Raw genomic sequence first — 22,122 nt, 5'->3', positions numbered from 1 at the left:
GCTGGGTCAAGAAGGGGTTAAGGGAGTATGGCAAGGACTTGGCTCCATACTTGGGGCGCCCAGATGTTTTTAACAGCAGAGAGCTGTTGTATGCTGGATACTGATACACTGCACCAAAAAGACTGACATTGGAACTTAACCTGACAACTTTTGGGTCAGAAGCTCAGAAGTTTATGTTTATGTAAAGAATCTGATGTGAAGGATGTTTACGTTTCTGTTATTGCTGTGAATTATAACAATAGACACAGAACTACTGAACTGTAACACCTGCCTGTTGGGTCTGTTTGCTTAGTGTAAAGAAAGACTATTTCTACTATTTCCAAAACCAGGGTGACATTCCCTGCCTGAATAAGTGCAGGTAGTCAAATGTCAACAAAATAAACTATAATACAGATGAGGTTGGGACACTGTATGGAATCACATGCACTAACAAACCATAAGTCACAGTCCACAAGCCGAGTCAATACCAAGAGAATCCAGAAATGCCAAATTGCAGAAACAGGAGAGGAATCAGAGAGCGAAGCCAACAGGTCAAATATGCCAGAAAATCATTATACAATACAAACACTAGTTAGGAGTAGGAGCTCTTTCACAGGCGAGGTATGAGAGCAGACTGCCAGCTTAGAGGGGTATTCCAGTGGAAAACTTTTTTTTTTAAATCAACTGGTGCAAGAAAGTTAAACAGATTTGTAAATTACTTGTATTAAAAAAATCTTAATCCTTCCAGTACTTATTGGCTGCTAAATACTACAGAGGAAATTCTTTTATTTTTGGAACTCAGAGCTCTCTGCTGACATCACGAGCACAGTGCTCTCTGCTGACATCTCTGTCCATTTTAAGAACTTTCCAGAGTAGGAGAAAATCCAAAATAGCAAACATATGCTGCTCTGGACAGTTCCTAAAATGGACAGAGATGTCAGCAGAGAGCACTGTGTTCGTGAAGTCAGCAGAGATCACTGTGTTCCAAAAAGAAAATAATTTCCTCTGTAGTATTCAGCAACTAATAAGTACTGGAAGAATTAAGATTTTTTAATAGAAGTAATTTACAAATCTGTTTAACTTTCTGGCACCAGTTGATTTAAAGAAAAAAAAAAGTTTTCCACCGGAGCATCCCTTTAACGACGCAGGACGTAAATGTATGTCCTGGTGAGTTGGTACTTAACGCACCAGGACGTACATTTACGTCTTGTGAATCATTGGGAGCATCGGAGCGATGCTTGGGTAATGCGCGGCAGTTCCTGGCTGCTGATAGCAGCCAGGGACCTGCTGGTAATGGCCGCCATCTGCGATCGTGCGGGTGTCTGCCATTAACCCCTCAGATGCCGTGATCAATACAGATCACGGCATCTGCGGGAGTGCAGTCAGAAAAATGCATCTGTAATGGCGGACGGATGTACCCTCACCTGCCTCCATCTGTCTCCTGTCATCTTCTGCTCTGGTCTAAGATCAAGAAGACCAGAGCAGAAGATGACTGATAACACTAATCAGTGCTATGCCCTATCGATCAAATGATTGCTAATAATAGTCCCCTATGGGGACTATTAAAGTGTAAAAAATAAAAGGAAAAAAAGGAAAAAGGAAAAAAAATTGAAAAATCCCCTCCCCAATAAAAAATCTAAATTTTCCGTTTTTCCCCATTTTACCTCCAAAAAGTTTAAAAAAATGTTTTAATAAACATATTTGGTATCGCCGCATGCATAAATATCTGAACTATTAAAATATAATGTTAATTATCCTGTACAGTGAACGGTGTGAACGTGAAAAAAAAAGTCCAAAACTGCTGCTTTTTTATAATATTTTATTCCCAAAAAAAAATGATAAAAAATGTATTAAAAGTTTTATATATTCAAACGTGGTATCAAAAACAATTACAGATCATAGCCCAAAAAATTAGTCCTCATACCACCGCTTATACGGAAAAATGAAAAAGTTATAGGTCAGCAAAATAGAGGTATTTTAAATGCACTAATTTGGTTAAAAAGTTTGCAAAAAAGTTTTCTGTTTTTTGCGGTACAATAATAGAAAAGTATGTAATCATTGGTATCATTTTAATCGTATTGACCCACAGAATAAAGAAAACATTTCTATTTTACCAAAAGGTGTAGAGCATGAAAACGAAACCTTCCAAAATTAGCAAAATTGCGATTTTCTTATCAATTTCCTCACACAAATAGTATTTTTATGGTAAAATGAGTGATGCCATTACAAAGGACAACTGGTGGCGCAAAAAACATGCTCCCATACTAGTCTGCGGATGAAGATATAAAAGAGTTATGATTTTTGGAAGGCGAGGAGGAAAAACAAAAACGTAAAAATAAAATTGAGTCCTTAAGGCCCAAATGGGCTGAGTCCTTAAGGGGTTAAATAAGAGATAGACCAGGTACTCTCATCAGGGTCAGCTGACCAGTCCAGGCAGCTGGGTGTAGCCCAAGAACAAATACAAAACAGAGAGTACTGTCAGAACCGTTTAACCCCACGGGTTCTGACAGTACCCCCCCCCCACCCTTTTAGGAGGGGCCACTGAACCCTTCAATTTGGGTCTGGGTTTGTCCGGGTGAGAGTCGTGAAATCTTTTTACCAAGGTGGAAGCATGAATGGAAGAGGCTGTAACCCACAACCTCTCCTACGGAATATACCCTTTCCAGTGAACCAAATATTGGACAGAATTTTCCAATAATTTGGAGACCTCATACAACAGTTCTCCATCGATCTCAACTGGAGGAGGAGGCACAAAGACTGGAGACTGTGTAGGAACACACAATTTTAATAAAGAACTGTGGAACACATTTTGGATCTTAAATGAAGTAGGTAATTTTATGCTGTAAAAGACCGGTTTAATAACCTCAAATATCTAATAAGGCCCAATGAACCGAGAAGACAACTTTTTAGATGGAACCTTAAGACGTAAATTTTTTGTAGATAACCACACTTTATCACCTACTTTAAATATAATGCCACAAGTACGTCTTTTGTTATAAAATTTACTTTGTACTTCTTGGCCATTTCTCATGTTCTCCTGAACCTGGGCCCAAACTGTGCACAGTTTACTCATAATAGGATCCACTACAGGATCATCATTAACAGTATTGGTACAGGAAGAAAACCGTGGATGAAATCCATGTACACAGAAGAATGGCGACATACCAGTAGGAGAATTCTCTTGATTATTCAAGACAAACTCAGCAAGAGACAGAAAAGATAACCATTCATCCTGTCTATCTGCTACATAACATCTAAGGTACTGTTCAACATTTTGATTCATTCCTTCTGTTTGACCGTAAGATTAAGGATGAAAAGCGGGTGAAAAAGACAATTCAACACCCAATTGTTCACAAATTGTTCATCAAAATTTAGAAATTGTACCCCTCAATCAGACACAATATTTTCAGGAACCCCATGGTGCCTAACAACATGTCTTAAAAATAAATCAGCAAGAACTTTGGCCGAAAGGAGATTTTTCAAAGGAACGAGATGACGCTGTTTACTGAACCTGTCCACCACCACCCATAGAATGGATTTTTCCTAAGATGGAGGTAGATCAGTCATAAAATCCATAGAAATATGAGTCGAGGGCCTTTTGGGAATGGACAATAAACACAACTCTCCTGTCCGAGGAGTTTTTGCTCAAGCACAAATTTCACCACAAGCAACCAAAGCTTCCACATCCCTGTTTAGAGTTGGCAACCAGAATTTCCTTTGAAGCAATTTCTTAGTACCCCGAATGTCAGGATGACCTGCTGACGGGGAACAATGACACTCTTCAATAATACGGAGGAAAAACTGTCAAGGTTTAAAGATCTTGCCACTAGGAAGTCAAATCTGCGGACACTGCAGAAATAACCACACCTTCTGGGAGAATAGTCTCTAGATTAGAATCAATAGGCTGAGAAGCACTGAAACGCCGAGATAAGGCATCAGCCTTAGCATTCTTAGTATCCGGACAGTAAGTAATAACAAAATTAAACCGAGTAAAGAACAAGGCCCACCAGGCTTCACAAGGATTGAGACGTTTGGCAGATTCAAGAAAGGTTACATTTTTCTGGTCAGTGATTACTCTAACCTGATGAACTGCCTCTTCAAGAAAATGTCTCCACTCCTCAAAAGCCCACTTGATTGCCAAAAGTTCTCGATTACCTACATCATAGTTTTGTTCAGCTGCAAAAAAATTTTGAGAGAAAAAGGTAGAAGGATATAACTTAGTCAACAAAGCAGTTCCCTGAGAAAAAACTGTTCCAGCACCAATTTCAGAAGCATCAACTTCAACAATAAAGGGCTTGGTCTTATCTGGTTGGACTAATATCGGAGATGAGATGAAACATCCCTTGAGATGTTCAAAAGCTGCTTCTGCAGGCATGAGCAACCAAGCGCTTGAGCAATCAAGCGCAGAAAACACTGATCAATGCATTCCTATGGCAATGCATTGAACAGTGTAAGAGATCAGTGCCTGCAGTTTTATAGCCACTAGAGGGGGCTATAACATTGCATAAAAAAAAAAAAAAAACTGTGAATGAATGTGATTTAACCCCTTCCCTAATAAAAATCACTCCCCTTTTCGAATTTAAAAAAGTGTGTAAATAAAAATAAATGACAAACATATGTGGTATCGCTGCCATAAAAATATATAATTAATGAAACCGCACGCTCAATGGCGTACGCGCAAAAAATTCCAAAGTTCAAAATAGCATATTTTTGGTCACTTTTTATACCATAAGTAAATGAATAAAAAGCTATTAGAAAGTCTGATCAAATCAAAAATGGTAACGATGAAAACTTCAGATCGTGGCGCAAAAAATGAGTCCTCATACTGCCCCGTTCATGGAAAAATAAAAAAGTTATAGGGGTCAGAAAATGAAAATTTTAAACGTATACATTTTCGTGCATGTAGTTATGATTTTTTCCAGAAGTACGACAAAATCAAACCTATATAAGTAGGGTATAATTTTAATCATATGGACCTACAGAATAAAGATAAGGTGTCATTGTTACTGCGTAGAAATGTAAGCCCCCAAAAGTTACAAAATGTGTTTTTTCAATTTTGTCGCACAATGATTTTTTTTTCTCTTTCGCCGTCAATTTTTGGGTAAAATGACTGATGTCATTACAAAGTAGAATTGGTGGCGCAGAAAAAAAAAACATCATATGGATTTTTAGGTGCAAAATTGAAAGGGTTATGATTTTAAAACACTTAAGGACGTAGGGAGTATGGATACGCCTTGACGTCCTGGTACTTAAGGACCCAGGGCATATCCATACGCCCGTGGGAATTTCAGTCCCCGCCGCGCACCAGGCGGGGACCGGACCGGGTCGACTGCTGATATCTATCAGCAGGCACCCCGTGCAAATGCCCGGGGGGGGGGTCATTTCATGCCCCCCATATCGGCGATCGGCGCAAATCGCAAGTGAATTCACACTTGCGATTTGCGCCTATTCCGGGTCATATGGATCTATGGCGACCCTTTGACCCGGAATATAAGGGGGATCGCGGTTGTCTAAGACACCTGCGATCCCCCTGAAGGGATTGGAGTGAGGTGGCAGGGGTGCCACCCCTCCTATCCCTGCTATTGGTCTTCAGAAGCGACGACCAATAGCAGATTGGGGGGGTTAACTTTCGTTTTCCCCATCTTGCCCACCCTCAATAGGCGGGGAAGAACGGGGAAATGAAGGGGACCGAACGCCTAAGTCCACTTACCCGTCCAGAGGCAGTGGGCGACGGAGATCGGCGGGCGGCATGTTGTGCGGCAGATGAGGACAGCCCCCTGGATCCTACGGAAGCCGGTAAGTTGATCTGGAGGGCTACAGTCTGAGACCACTGTACAGTGGTCTTTAAACTCTAGCCCTCCAGATGTTGCAAAACTACAACTACCAGCATGCCCAGACAGCTGTTTGGGCATGCTGGAATATGTAGTTTTGCAACAGCTCGAGGGCTACAGTTTGAGACCACTATACAGTGGTCTCTAAACTATATCCCTCCAGATCTTGCTGTTTGCTGTCTGGACATGCTGGGATTTGTAGTTTTGCAACATCTGGAGGTCCACAGTTTTGAGATCATTGTGCAGTGGTCTATAAACAGTAGCCCTCCAGATGTTGCAAAACTGCAAATCCCAGCATGCCCAAACAGCAAACAGCTGTCTTGGCATGCTGGGAGTTGTAGTTGCGTAACTCCAGCTGTTGCATAACTACATCTCCCAGCATGCCCTTCGGTGATCAGTACATGCTAGGAGTTGTAGTTTTGCAACAGCTGGAGGCACACTGGTTGGAAAATACTGAGTTAGGTAACAGAACCTAACTGAAGGTTTTCTAACCAGTGTGCCTCCAGCTGTTGCAAAAGTACAACTCCCAGCATGCACGGTCTGTAGTTTTCAAACAGCTGGAGGTTTGCCCCCCCCCCCCCCATGTGAATGTACAGGGTATATTCACACGGACAGGTTTACAGTAAATTTCCTGCTTCAAGTTTGTGCTGCGTCAAATTTTTCGCCGCAGCGCAGACTCCTAGCGGGAAACTCACCGTAACCAACCAGTGTGAATGTACCCTAAAAACACTTCACTACACTAAAACATAATAAAGGGTAAAACACTACATAAACACCCCTTTACACTGTCCCCCCCAATAAAAATGAAAAACGTCTTGTACGGCAGTGTTTCCAAAACAGAGCCTCCAGCTGTTGCAAAACATCAACTCCCAGCATTTCTGGACAGCCACTGACTGTCCAGGCATGCTGGGAGTTTTGCAACAGCTGGAGGCACCCTGTTTGGCAGTCACTGGCATAGAATACCCCTATGTCCACCCCTATGCAATCCCTAATCTAGTCCTCAAATGCGCATGGCGCTCTCTCACTTCGGAGCCCTGTCGTATTTCAAGGAAACAGTTTAGGGCCACATATGGGGTATTTCCGTACTCGGGAGAAATTTCACTACAAATCTTTGGGGGCTTTTTCTCCTTTTACCCCTTATGAAAAGGAAAATTTGGGGGCTACACCAGCCTGTTAGTGTAAAAAAATAAAAAATTTACACTAACATGCTGGTGTTGCCCCATACTTTTTATTTTCACAAGCGGTAAAAGGAAAAAAAGACCCCCAAAATTTGTAACACAATTTCTCCTGAGTATGGAAATACCCCATATTTGGGCGTAAAATGCTCTGTGGACGTACAACAAGGCTCAGGAGTGAGAGCGCACTATGTACATTTGAGGCCTAAATTGGTGATTTGCAAAGGGGTGGCTGATTTTACAGCGGTTCTGACATAAACGCAAAAAAAGAAATACCCACATGTGACCCCATTTTGGAAACTACACCCCTCATGGAACGTGACAAGGGGGCTTTGTAAACACACATGGCCCCTGACTACCATTCCAAACAAATTCTCGTTGACGTCCACACATGGGGTATTTCCATACTCAGAAGAAATGGGGTTACAAATTTTGGGGGTCATTTGCTCCTATTACCCCTTGTAAAAATATAAAATTTAGGGAAAAACTGCATTTTAGTTAAAAAATTTTTTTTTTCATTTACACATCCAACTTTAACAAAAAGTCATCAAGGCTAACTGGATCCCTTGTTACGTGCCTTGAGGGGTGTAGTTTCCAAAATGGTATGCCATGTGGGGTTTTCTGCTGTTCTGGCACCATAGGGGCTTTCTAAACGTGACATGCCCCCCAAAAACCACTTCAGCAATATTCCCTCTCCAAAATCCAATTGTTGCTCCTTCCCTTCTGAGCCCTCTACTGCGCCCGCCGAACACTTGACATACACATATGAAGTATTTCCTTACTCGAGAGAAATTGGGTTACAAATTTATTTTATTTTTTTGGGGGGGGGGGTTCTCCTATTACCACTTGCAAAAATTCAAAAACTGGGTCTACAAGAACATGCGAGTGTAAAAAATTAGGATTTTGAATTCTCTCCTTCACTTTGCTGCTATTCCTGTGAAACACCTAAAGGGTTAACACACTTACTGAATGTCATTTTGGATACTTTGAGGGGTGCATGTTTTATAACTGGGTCATTTGTGAAGTATTTCTTATATGAAGGCCCTTCAAATCCACTTCAAAACTGAACTGGTCCCTAAAAAATTTCAATTTTGACATTTTTTTGAAAAATTGCTGCTGAACTCTGAAGCCCTCTGATGTCTTCCAAAAGTAAAAACATGTCAACTTTAAGATGCAAACATAAAGTAGACATATTGTGTATGTGAATCAATGTATAATTTATTTGGAATATCCATTTTCCTTATAACCAGAGAGCTTCAAAGTAAAAAAAAAAAAAAATGCAACATTTTCAATTTTTTCATCAAATTTAGAAAATTTTCACCAAGAAATGATACAAGTATCGACAAAATTTTACCACTAACATAAAGTACAATATGTCTCGAAAAAACAATCTCGGAATCAGAATGAAAGGTAAAAGCATCCCAGAGTTATTAATGCTTGACTTGACAGTGGTCAGATGTTCAAAAAAATGGCCGGGTCCTTAAGGTATATTTGGGCTGGGTCCTTAAGGGGTTAAAATGTAAGAAGGAAAACAAAGTGTAAAAACTGAAAAATGCTTGGTCCTTAAGGGGTTAATACATATTCTGTAGTAGTTTGCAAAGCCCAAAAACATTGTAAAGCTTTTAAAGAAGTAAGCCACACCCCGTCAGAAGCTGTCTAAACCTTCTCAGGATCCCATTTAACCCCTTAAGGACCGAGGGTTTTTCCGTTTTTGCATTTTCGTTTTTTCCTCCTTGCCTTTAAAAAAATCATAACTCTTTCAATTTTGCACCTAAAAATCCATATGATGACTTATTTTTTCGCCACCAATTCTACTTTGTAATGACATCAGTCATTTTGCCCAAAAATCTACGGAGAAACGGAAAAAAAAAAATCATTGTGAGACAAAATTGAAAAAAAAAAAAAACGCTGCTTTGAGGGCTTCCGTTTCTACGTAGTACATTTTTCGGTAAAAATTACACCTTATCTTTATTCTGTAGGTGCATACTATTAAAATGATATCCTACTTATATAGGTTTGATTTTGTCGTACTTCTGGAAAAAATCGTATCTACATGCAGGAAAATTTATACGTTTAAAATTGTCATCTTCTGACCCCTATAACTTTTTTATTTTTCCGAGTATGGGGCGGTATTTTTGCACCATGATCTGAAGTTTTTAGCGGTACCATTTTTGCATTGCTATTACTTATTGATCGCTTTTTATTCCTTTTTTCATGATATAGAAAGTGACCAAAAATGCACTATTTTGGACTTTGGAATTTTTTTGGTTTAATTAGCAATATATTTTTATTTTGGTTTAATTAGCAATATATTTTTATAATTCGGACATTTCTGCACGCGGCGATACCATAAATGTTTATTTTTATTCTTATATACACAGTTTTTTTTTTATGGGAAAAGGGGGGTGATTCAAACTTTTAATAGGGAAGGGGTTAAATTATCTTTATTCACTTTTTTTCACTTTTTTTTTGCAGTGTTATAGCTCCCATAGGGACCTATAACACTGCACACACTGATCTATTACATTGATCACTGGTTTCTCATAGGAAACCAGTGATCGATGATTCCGCCGCTTGAATGCTCATGCCTGTATCTCAGGCACTGAGCAGTCATTTGGCGATCGGACAGCGAGGAGGCAGGTAGGGATCCTCCAGCTGTCCTGTAAGCTGTTCGGGATGCCGCGATTTCGCCGCGGCTATCCCGAACAGCTCCCTGAGCTAATCAGCATGCTTTCACTTTCACTTTAGACATGGCGTTCAACTTTGAACACCACGTCTAAAGGGTTAATAGCGCGCGGACACGCCGTGGCCCCGCGTTATAGATCGGGAGCGGACTCATGATGTACCGGTACGTCATGGGTCCTTAAGGAGTTAAAATGTCCTGGAGTTAAGATATACCCCAAAAATTGTACCTCTTTGACATCAAAGACACACTTCTCCTGTTTAACGAATAATTTGTTTCGACAAAGTACCTTGAGGACAGAACGTACATGATTAACATGAGATGACGAATCACGAGAAAAAATTGGGAAAATGTCAGCTAGATAAACCACTAGAAAGTTCCCCCAAAATTCTCAAAAAATAAAAATTGTAGGCCACTCGAAGGTCAAGTTTAGAAAACCAACATTCTCCCTGTATTTGATTAAACAACTCTTGAATAATAGGCAATAGAAATTGATTTTTAAAATGGAAAAATAGAATACAGACACTCGGCATTGGGGTCCTGCTCAATCGATTGATCTTTGATAGTCGGGGGCCTGTACTGTGCACTGGGCGGTGCAATGCAGCAATAGACAAAGGTGCAAAATTATGAAACATAGAATGATGACAGCGCAGCACTCAGTACTAGAATCGCGGCAATATTCACATTCGTTGCAAATCAAATTAATCCTGAAATTCTTAACGAATTCGGGTTTGTCTGCTTTGATTCGCTCATCTCTAGTTAAGGCCTTGTATTAATCACTGTTAAGGCCTTGAATAAGATCACTGTTAAAAATCAATTTCCATCATGAAACATAGAATGATGACCACGCGTGACCAAGCGGTTTTTGCTGCGAAACGTTGCTGCAAGGACTCCATTGAGTCCTCATTCCTGTTCTTCCCCCCTGGACCCCACTGTACTGCGGATCTTCACTTTCCTATGTATCGTTGATCTGAATAAACCACTATCAAGGGTGAGTGCTGCCCTGTCATCATTCTATGTTTCATAATGGAAATTGATTTTTAACAGTGATCTTATTCAGACCTCGATAATTAATACAAGGCCTTAACTAGAGATGAGCGAATTGAAGCAGACAAACCCGAATTCGTTATGAATTTCAGGATTAATTTGATTTGCAAGGAATGCGAATATTGCCGCAATTCTATTGTGCAAATCGTTTCATTAAACTCCCTTTTACAGCGTTCCAGGCTCCAGGACACCTAAAATGGTGGATCCACATGTCATTACATGGGGCAGGGGATGCTGGGCAGGGCGGGAATGCGAGGCGGGAAGCGAGGTAGGCATGATGACCCTGAATCACATGCGGGATGCAGCCTATCAGCATTCATTGACCCCTGTGATGTCACAGCCCTATATAATCGACAGCCATTTTGCAGCTGCTCATTTCATGCCATATACACTGCAGAGATAGGACAGAATGCATGTCAGTGTGTTACACAGACACACTGAATTGATTATACCGCAGCGCTCCACTGCCAACTGCTAGTTACATCAGCAATGTGGACAGAGAGAAGTGCAGTTCTTGTTGTCACTGAGAATGATTTTGACGCCATCCATTAAGCTCCCAGTCACTTTATTCAGCATTTTATCAGAGGGGCAGATAGCTTTTTGTTGCCTCATATATGTCAAGAAGCGGCCTGAACTTCATGAACCTTATCACAGGAGGCAGGAAAGATTTTTCAGCGCAATTCTGTGTATTTTTTCCACAAGAATCATCTGCTGCTTATTCTAGTCTGTAGACGGTATAAAAACCAGTTCACACCATTTTTAACACTCTGTGACAGAGTGCGATTTAGGGTTTAATCCCCTTTTTTTGTGGTGCTGCACTGTTGTGTCCTGCTGCTGTGCAAAAATACGTTTTATCAGCAGACTGTAGTGCATTTGTCTGCCCTCATACGTGCATACCACATACCTACATCAAAGCAGTCTACTATTTTGTATCTGTAAATTTGTTAACAAGCCTAGATACTGGGAAAGTCCAGGCAAAAGTAATCACCGGCTGGTGTTTTACAAAAATACATTTTCCAAGTGTACTGTAGAGCATTTTTCTGCCCACATACGTGCAAACCACATACCTACATCTAAGTAGTGCACTTTTATGTACCTGTTAATCTGTAACAAGCCTACATACAGTAATAGGCCAGGGAAAAGTAATCACTGGCTGTTGTTTCATGAAAATATGTATTCCAAGTGTACTGTAGTGCATTTTTTTTGCCCTCATACGTGCATACCACATACCTACATCTAAGTAGTCTACTATATTGTACCTGTTAATCTGTCAAGGGCCTACATACTGTGATAGTCCAAGCACTAGTACTCACCGGCTGGTGTTTTACAAAAAACTAACTTTTTAATGCGTATTATATCGCATGTTTCTGCCCTCATCAGTGCATATCACATGCGTACATCTAAGTAGTGTACCATTTTGTACCTGTTAATCTGTCAAGTGCCTACATACTGTGAAAGTCCAAGCAATAGTACTCACCGGCTGGTGTTTTACAAAACCTACAGGGATTTTAGGCTCATTGTAGCGCATTTTTCTGCCCTCCTAAGTGCATACCGCATACGTACATCTAAGTTGTGTACTATTTTGTACCTGTTAATCTGTCAAGGGCCTACATACTGTGAAAGTCCAAGCAATAGTACCCACCGGCTGGTGTTTTACAAAACCTACAGGGATTTTAGGCTCATTGTAGCACATTTTTCTGCCCTCCTAAGTGCATACCGCATGCGTACATCTAAGTAGTGTACTATTTTGTACCTGTTAATCTCTCAAGGGCCTTCATACTGTGAAAGTCCAAGCAATAGTACTCACCGGCTGGTGTTTTACAAAACCTACAAGGATTTTAGGCTCATTGTAGCGCATTTTTCTGCCCTCCTAAGTGCATACCGCATGCGTACATCTAAGTAGTGTACTATTTTGTAACTGTTAATCTGTCAAGGGCCTACATACTGTATAAGTCCAGGCAAAAGTAATCATTGGCTGGTGTTTTACAAAAATGTCAGAGTTTTTAGGCTTATTGTAGCAGATTTTTTGGCCCTCATAAGTGCACACCGCATAGGTACATCAAGGCAGTCTACTATTTTGTGTCTGTAAATATGTAACAAGTCTAGATACTGGGAAAGTCCAGGCAAAAGTAATCACTGGCTGGTGTTTTACAAAAATACTTTTTCAAAGTGTACTGTAGCGCATTTTTTTGCCCTCATACGTGCATTACACATACCTGAATCTAAGTAGTGTACCATTTTGTACCTGTTAATCTGTCAAGGGCCTACATACTGTGAAAGTCCAAGCACTAGTACCCACTGGTTGGTGTTTTACAAAACTTACAGAGTTTTTAGGTACATTGTAGCGCATTTTTCAGCCCTCCTAAGTGCATACCGCATACGTACAGCTAAGTAGTGTACTAATTTGTACCTGTTAATCTGTCAAGGGCCTACATGCTGTGAAAGGACAGCCATAAGTAATCACCTGCTGCTGTTCTAGACAAATACTGTTTAAAGAGTAGTGTAGCGTATTGTACTACCCTCATATATGCACTAAGTATGTCAGGCAGAGAAATGCCAGGACTTGCACAGAGGAGTGACAGAGGCCTAAATCCTTCAGGCAGAGGTTGCTGCAGACTAGGGGCGAGTGGCAGCAGGAGTCGCAGCGAGAGGCCTGAGCTACCGTTATCAGCTAGCGGTCGTGTCTAGACCAGCAACCCATCTGCCGTCATCGATTGGTTAATACAGTCATCGACTTAATCACAAGTGACATCTGACACCCCCAGTCAACAGTCGTTGGGTTCCTCAGACACAACCCTCAGTTGGCATGGCTTGGGAACAGTCCCTGTCCTCCCATTGCCTCTGTCCTATGCTGTTCCCTCTCCTAGAGAAGTATCTTATGCTGTGGGTTCAGCTCCACTATTCACTGAGGACGATCTAATAGAGGACAGTCAGCAGCTACTGCCCAGCCAAGAAGGGGAGGAGACATGCGCCGCTTCCTCCGCTAGGCGGGCAAGTAGGGATGAGGAAAGTAACGTGGGAGGCGGTGTTGCCAGGGTTCAGGGTCCTGAAGCAGACACTGTTGAGGAACCTGAGGAGGACATCAGTGACGTGCAGACACAACTCGATGATGATGAAGCCGATCGCAATTGGGAGCCGGGTGCAAAAGGGGCTTCATCCTCATCAGGAGAAGAGAGTTGCAAGTTGCCCGTGAGGCAGAAGCTGAGCCAGCAAGGCAGTAGCATGGTTGGCAGTCAGCGTGGTGGCAGAAGTGGAAATTCTAGAGCCAAACGTGCCCGGGGGAGACCACCTGCTTTGCGGCAGCCTACCTTTCCGGCAGGTAGAGGAACAGGGGTTCCTGGAGACAGTGGCAGTAGCAGTCAATTAGTGCGGACTGTTGGTGGCAAAATCAGCTACTCGGCGGTTTAGCAGTTTTTCATCAAGCATCCAGAGGAGGATCACGTAGCCACATGCAAGATATGTCGGCAGAAGGTGAAGCGTGGCAAGGGTCCCAATGTTGGCACCACGGCCCTGCATCAACATATGCTGCACCACCATAAAGGGCCTGGGATAATCTGGCTCCGATGTAGTGGTCCAGCCTACTGCATCATCCAGTGGCACGCCGCCCCCTCTTTCATCCAGCCAAGGCTCCACCACCTTAGCTGAAGAGAGCTGTGTGTCATACCCTCCTTCTGCCGCTCCAGATGCTCCTGCTTCTCCCACTTTTAGTCAGCCATTCCGCCAACAATCCATCCGCGAAGCCACGTCCAAGAGACAACAGTATGCGCCCACTCATCCAACGGCGCAGAAGCTGAATGTGCTCCTGTCTAAGTTACTGGTGCTGCATTCCCTCCCTTTTCAAGTGGTGGACTCTGCACCATTCAGAGAACTGATGGCTTCTGCCGTGCCGAGGTGGAGAGTACCAAGCCGTAATTTATTTGCGAAGAAGGCAGTACCAGCACTGCACAATTTTGTGGATGAGAAGGTGGGCCAGTCCTTGAGCCTGTCGGTGTGTACCAAAGTGCACGGCAGCACCGACGTGTGGAGCTGTAACTACGGTCAGGGACAATACATGTCCATTACGGTTCACTGGGTGAATGTGGTTCCTGCACAGCCACAATCTCAACTTGGACAGGTCATGCCGCTTCCTCCTCCACGCTGTCAGCCCGTTGGTCCTGTGACAGTGTGCGACTCCGCCTCCTCATCCTCCAACATGTCCTCAGCCTCCACTGCACGGAAAAGTCTCAGTGGCCCTTCAGCATACCATGTGTGCAGGGCACGGCGGTGTCAGGCTGTTCTTCACATGGTTTGCCTTGGCGAAAAGAGTCACACAGGGGGTGAACTGCTAAAAGTCATTCATAAAGAAATCGGAGCATGGCTTATTCCACGAAAACTGGAAATGGGAACCATGGTGACCGACAATGGGAAGAATATCATGGCTGTGCTGCGACAAGGAAGGGTGGCCCATGTGCTCTGCATGGCACACGTATTGAATCTGGTTGTCAAGCAGTTCCTGAAGTGTTTCCCTCCTTTGCGACACATCCTAAGAATGGGAAGGAAACTTTGCAAGCACTTCAGCCACTTGTACACCACAAAGCACACCCTCCTTGAGCTGCAGCGTCAGAATAGTAACCCCCAACATAGTCTGATTTGTGACATTGCCACACGTTAGAATTCCACCCTGCATATGTTGGACCGACTGTACGAACAGAGAAAAGCTATCACCTATTTCTTGATGATCCAAGCGTAAAGGGGTAATCTCCTGTGTAACTTCAATGTGAACCAGTGGCAGCTCATACGTGACACCTGCCATGTGCTCAGGCCCTTTGAGGAAGCCACATTATGCGTAAGTCGCCATGATTACGTGATGAACGACGTCATTCCACTGCTTCATTTCTTACAATAAGTGTTGAAAACAATGGCTGGTCAGGGCAATGGAGACGCCTTCATCTCACGGCCACATGATCCCTGTGGGGGCTGAACTGGAGGAGGAGGAGGGGCACAGTGGAGCACAGTTTAGGTTTGATGAGATGGGCGGTGTTTCTAGTCATCTGACAGGAGAGGAGGAGAATGATGAACTAGAGGAGCTAGAGGGTTATGAGGAAGGCGAGACAGAGGACCCAGACACACCGTGGCAGTATGCAGTGGAGATGGAGGCAGGGAGTCCCTCCAAGTCACTTGCACAAATGTCACGATGCTTGCTCACTTGCTTGCATAGCGACAGCCGAATTGTCACCATTCGGCAGCGGGATGACTTCTGGGTCTCCACCTTATTGGAACCTTTGCGACTGGCACAAAATGGGTGCCTTTTTTACACCCACTGAGAGGTAAGACATACTGAGCTACTACGGAGAGATCCTACGTAGTCAGTTGGCTGATGCCTATCGCCGCCATCGTCCATCCACTAGCAGATCCTACTTGGGGCGCCCTCTGCGCTCACCATCCACTGCCATGGCTGCTGGAGAGGGGTGTGGTGGCAGGAGCTGTACCAGCTCCACCAGCAGCAGCCTGAGTCTACAGTCGCTGATGAGTACCTTTCTTCACCCTCATAGTGAAGCAACTTATCAGCAGCAGGTAGACATGGAGCCGGACCGGAACCAGCAGGTAGTGGCATACCTTGACATGCCCATGCCAACACACATTGAAGATCCGCTGGACTTCTGGGCAGCCAAACTTGATTTGTGGCCGCAACTTGCAGAGTTTGCCCTGGAAAAGCTGTCCTGCCCGGCCAGTAGTGTGGCATCAGAACGGGTGTTTAGTGCAGCGGGGGCCATAGTCACCCCAAGGAGAACTCACCTTTGTGAAGATGAATCAGGCATGGATCAGCCAGGATTTCCACCCACCAATGCCAGATGCATCAGAGTAGATTGACCATGGTGCTACACCAACACTGCACAAATATGGATAGTGCCAAACAGATTTAAGCCACTACCCCCCAATTACCAACATTCCAGATTACTGGTTACTTCATCACCAGGTACTGGTATTGCCACCTACCGCACCACTCTGTCAATGGGGCACTTTCAGGACTCCTGATGCTGCTGCTGCCACCTCAAAGCTTTTTCATTCAGCCAATATTTTGTCTCCTTATGCTTCTGCCAACTCAAGGCTGTGTCATTCAGGCAATATATACTCTCCCAGCATTATTGCCATGTTGATATCAGACAAGTAATAAAAGGAATTTTGCCAAGGAGAATCAGGGAACTGTGGATACTGACCACCGGCTGTTGGAATTGACTAAATTTACCATTTTGAAGTTCCTTAGTTCCAGTAGGCTTTAAGTCGTTCATTCTTTGTTGTGGTTCTTCAGTTGCAGAATTAAGTTGTATCATGTTTTCCTGTTCCTCCGATGAGCTAATGTTACTGGAACACACAATACTCATATTGTCATCTAATGAATGATCCTTTTCTTCAGAGAATGTATCTATAATTTTATTATTTTGAATGTCAGGTGGTATTCTGACAATTTTTGTGAAGCCCTGGGGTCTTCTGATGCTTCAGCCAACTCCAGGCTGTGCCATTCAGACACTATGTGGTCTCCTCCTACTCATGCCAACTCCAGGCTCTGTCATTGTGCTGAGATGTGACATGGGACTCCTTGTTAGATTAGGTCCTTTGTATCCACACGCCGGGGCCCGGGCCACTAAAACTTGGGAGTTAAAAGTTCCATTTCAAAATCCTCAATTTCAATTTAAAAATCTTAGATTTCTATTTAAAATTCTTGTATTTCAATGGTCTCTTCATGCTTCAGCCACCTTCAGGCTGTACCGTTCAGACACTACATGGGCTCCTTATGCTTTCCCCACGTCCAGGCTGTTTCATTCAGCCAATATATAATTTTCTGATGCTACTGGGACTGGGATATTAACTCCAAATATTCTGGTAGCACTAGCTAACATGAATGCTTAATTGAGATTTCAAGATTAATCTTTCAATGTAAGGGGTATGAAACCCTCTAGTGTACTGCTGATGCCTGCTCCTGACTCTGTGTTTCTGGAACTACTTGGCTTACTGATGCTTGTGTGTTTGGACCTTACATTTTTGGATGTTTAGCACTAGCTAAATATAAGCTTAAAGGGGTTGTGCGCTGCCCTAATTTTCGGAGCTCCGCTCACAGAGTCCGGAAGTTCATTACTCCGAACGCTGTGTGCGGGCTTCCGTGTTCACGGCCGCTGGGCGTGACGTCACACCCGGCCCCTCGCCCGCCCCCTCGTGACGTCTCGCCCGCCCCCTCGTGACATCACGCCCGCCCCCTCTACCAAAGTCTATGGGAAGGGGGCATGACAACGGTCGTGCCCCCTTCCCATAGACTTTCGTTGAGGGGGCGGGCGAGACGTCACGAGGGGGTGGGCGAGACGTCGCGAGGGGCCGGGCGTGACGTCACGCCCAGTGGCTGCGAACACGGAAGCCCGCACACAGCGTTTGGAGTAATGAACTTCCGGACGCTGTGAGCGGAGCTCCGAAAGTCAGGGCAGCACACAACCCCTTTAATAGAAATTTCATCATTGATCTTTCAATGTAAGGAGTTATAAAACCTTCTTGGGTACTGCTGATGCCTGCTCTTGACTGCTCCTGTGTCTTTCAGGAACTACTTGGCTTACTGATGCTTCAGGGCTTGGGCCTTACATTTTAGGATGTTTTGCACTAGCTTACATGCTTAATTGAGATTTCAACATTGATATTTCAATTTTAGGGGTTATGAAATCCTCTTGTGTACTGCAGATGCCTTTTCCTGACTGTGTCTTTCAGGAACTACTTGGCTTACTGATGCTTCTGGGCTTGGGCCTTACAGTTTTGGATGTTTAGCACTACCTAACATGCATCTTCAAAAGAGAGTTCAACATTCACCTTTCAATTAAAGGGGTTGTGAACCCCTCTTGTGTACTCATGCTGCTTTCTGCTCCACTCTGTCAGCCCGTTGGTCCTGTGACAGTGTGCAGTGTCCTGGCCGGTGCAAGTTGGCACCTAATTAGCATATACCGAACATAGATTACGGCGGGGCAGATCCGGGCATGGTTGTCACGTTATGCGCTCTGGCCGCACATGCTGGCCGTGAGTGTATGGTCCCGTTACCTGCTGTCAGCAGGGCCCCAGTCCGTCACTCACCTGGTGCTTCTCCTGCCCCTTCCCCCCAGCCTCTGCCATACTGTCTCCGTCCCCTAGGGTGCGCGCCGGAGCTTTAAGATTTAAAGGGCCAGTGCGCTCATTAGTGTGATTCCCCTGTGGCTCATTTATATATTCCTCCACCCTCCTCACTCCCCTGCCGGATCTTTGTTGCCTTGAGCCTGAGAGAAAGTATTCCTGTTTCTACCTTGCCGTGTATCTGATCCTTTGCTTTGTGATCCGACCGTGCTTCTCTGCCAGCTGCCTATTGACCTCCTGCTACGTCATGACTACGCAAGCGTGCCGCCTGCCTTGACCTTCTGCTATCCAGACTACGAGCTGCCTTATCCCTCCTGTGCCTCGCATCTCCTCGGCCACCTGTGTGGTTGAGCCGTGCCAGGGGTAGTGACCTGGGTGCCGCGTGTCGCAGCAAGTCCATCCCGCTTTGCGGGGGGACTCTGGTGAAAACCAGCGGCACCTTAGACTCCGCTCTCCGGTACGGTCCGAGCCATCTGCCACACAGGTCCAGTGGATCCACATCCACTGGGGTTCCTGTCTTTTGAAACTTGAGTGTTACAATGGTAGGCATCAAACTGATCAACGTCCACCACACTACCAGCCAATATTGCTGGTTTGTGCATGGGGAGCAAGCTGACAGTTTTGCTTTAGGCATCTGTCATGTCGTACCGCTTAACCCCTTCATGACCCAGCCCATTTTCACCTTCATGACCTGGGCATTTTTTGAAAATCTGACCACTGTCACTTTAAACATTAATAACTCTGGAATGCTTTTACTTATCATTCTGATTCCAAGATTGTTTTTTCGTGACATATTCTACTTTATGTTATTGGTAAAATTTCACTGATATTTGTATCCTTTCTTGGTAAAAAATCTAAAAATTTCATGAAAATTTTGAAAATTTAGCATTTTTCTAACTTTGAAAGTCTCTGCTTGAAAGGAAAATGGATATTCCAAATAAATTACATATTGATTCACATATACAATATGTCTACTTTGTGTTTGCATAAAAAAATTGACAAGTTTTTACTTTTGGAAGACACCAGAGGGCTTCAAAGTTCCGCAGCAATTTTCAAATTTTTCTCAAGATTTTCAAAATCGTAATTTTTCAGTGCCCAGTTCAGGTTGGAAGTGGATTTTAAGGGTCTTCATATTAGAAATACCCCATAAATGACCCCATTATAAAAACTGCACCCCCCAAAGTATTCAAAATGACATTCAGTAAGTGTTTTAACCCTTTAGGTGTTTCACAGGAATAGCAGCAAAGTGAAGGAGAAAATTATAAATCTTCATTTTTTACACTCGCATTTTCTTGTAGACCCAATTTTTGGATTTTTACAAGGGGTAAAAGGAGAGAAATCACCCTAAAATTTGTAACCCAATTTCTCTCGAGTAAGGAAATACCTCATATGTCTATGTAAAGTGTTCGGCGGGCGCAGTAGAGGGCTCAGAAGGGAAGGAGCGACAATGGGATTTTGGAGAGTGAGTTTTTCTGAAAGGGTTTTTGGGGGGCATGTCCCATTTAGGAAGCCCCTATGGTGCCAGAACAGTGGACCCCCCCACATGTGACCCCATTTTGGAAACTATACCCCTCATGGAATTTAATAAGGGGTGCAGTGAGCATTTACACCCCACTGGCGTTTGACAGATATTTGAAACAGTGGACTGTGCAAATCAAAAATTTTATTTTTCATTTTCACAGACCACTGTTCCAAAAATCTGTCATACACCAGTGGGGTGTAAATGCTCACTGTACCCCTTATTACATTCCGTGAGGGTGTAGTTTCCAAAATGGGGTCACATATGGATATTTATTGTTTTGCGTTTGTCAGAACTGCTGTAACAATCAGCCACCCCTGTGCAAATCGCCTCAAATGTACATGGCGCACTCTCCCTTCTGGGCCTTGTTGTGCGCCCCCAGAGCACTTTGCGCCCACATATGGGGTATCTCCGTAGTCGGGAGAAATTGCGTTACAAATTTTGGGGGTCTTTTTTCCCTTTTACCTCTTGTGAAAATGAAAAGTATAGGGCAACACCAGCATGTCAGTGTAAAAAATTTATTTTTTTACACTAACATGCTGGTGTAGACCCCAACTTCACCTTTTCATAAGGGGTTAAAGAAGAAAAAGCCCCCCAAAATTTGTAAGGCAATTTCTCCCGAGTACGGCGATACCCCATATGTGTCCCAAAACTGTTGCCCTGAAATACGACAGGGCTCCAAAGTGAAAGAGCACCATGCGCATTTGAGGCCTGAATTAGGGATTTGCATAGGGGTATTCTATGCCAATGATTCCCAAACAGGGTGCCTCCAGCTGTTGCAAAACTCCCAGCATGCCTGGACAGTCAATGGCTGTCCGGCAATACTGGGAGTTATTATTTTGCAACAGCTGGAGGCTCCGTTTTGGAAACAGTAACGTACCAGACATTTTTCATTTTTTGGGGGGAGGGGGGCTGTGTAGGGGTATGTGTATATGTAGTGTTTTTTACTTTTTATTTTAGGTTAGGGTTAGTGTAGTGTTTTTAGGGTACAGTCACATGGGCAGAGGTTCACAGCAAGTTTGCCGCTGGAAGTTTGAGCTGCAGCGCAAAATTTGCACCATCTCAAACTTGCAGCACTCACTGTAAACCTCCGCCCATGTGAGTGTACCCTGTACATTCACATTGGGGGGGGGGGGGGGTCAAACATCCAGCTGTTGCAAACTCCGAGCATGCCCTTTGGCTGTCCGTGCATGCTGGGAGTTGTAGTTTTGCAACAGCTGGAGGAACGCTGGTTTGGAAACACTAAGTTAAGTAATAAACTTTCAAGTGTTTTGCAACCAAACTTAGTGTTTCCAAACCAGTGTGCCTCCAGCTGTTGCAAAACTACAACTCCCAGCATGTATGGTCTGCCAGTGCATGCTGGGAGTTATAGTTTTGCAACAATTGCAACAGCTGGAGGCACTGAGGTAGGAAACGGACAATGTTTCCCAACTAGTGTGCCTCCAGTTGTTGCAAAACTACAACTCCCAGCATGCCCAGACTGCCCAGGCATGCTGGAAGTTGTAGTTCGGCAATATCTGAAGGATCAGATGTTGCCGAACTACAACTTCCAGCATGCTTGGGCAGTCTGGGCATGCTGGGAGTTGTAGTTTTGCAACATCTGGAGGTCCACAGTTTGGAGACCACTGTATAATGGTCTCCAATCTGTGCTCTTCCAGATGTTAGAGAACTACAACTCCCAGCATGCCTGGACAGACTGAGCATGCTGAGATTTGTAGTTTTGCAACATCTGGAAGAGCACAGATTGGAAACCATTATACAGTGGTC

The sequence above is a fragment of the Hyla sarda genome, chromosome 4 (assembly GCF_029499605.1).
Source record: "Hyla sarda isolate aHylSar1 chromosome 4, aHylSar1.hap1, whole genome shotgun sequence".
Lineage (NCBI taxonomy): Eukaryota > Metazoa > Chordata > Amphibia > Anura > Hylidae > Hyla > Hyla sarda.
The sequence above is the reverse complement of the archived record's forward strand: the minus strand, read 5'-3'. Positions refer to the sequence as shown.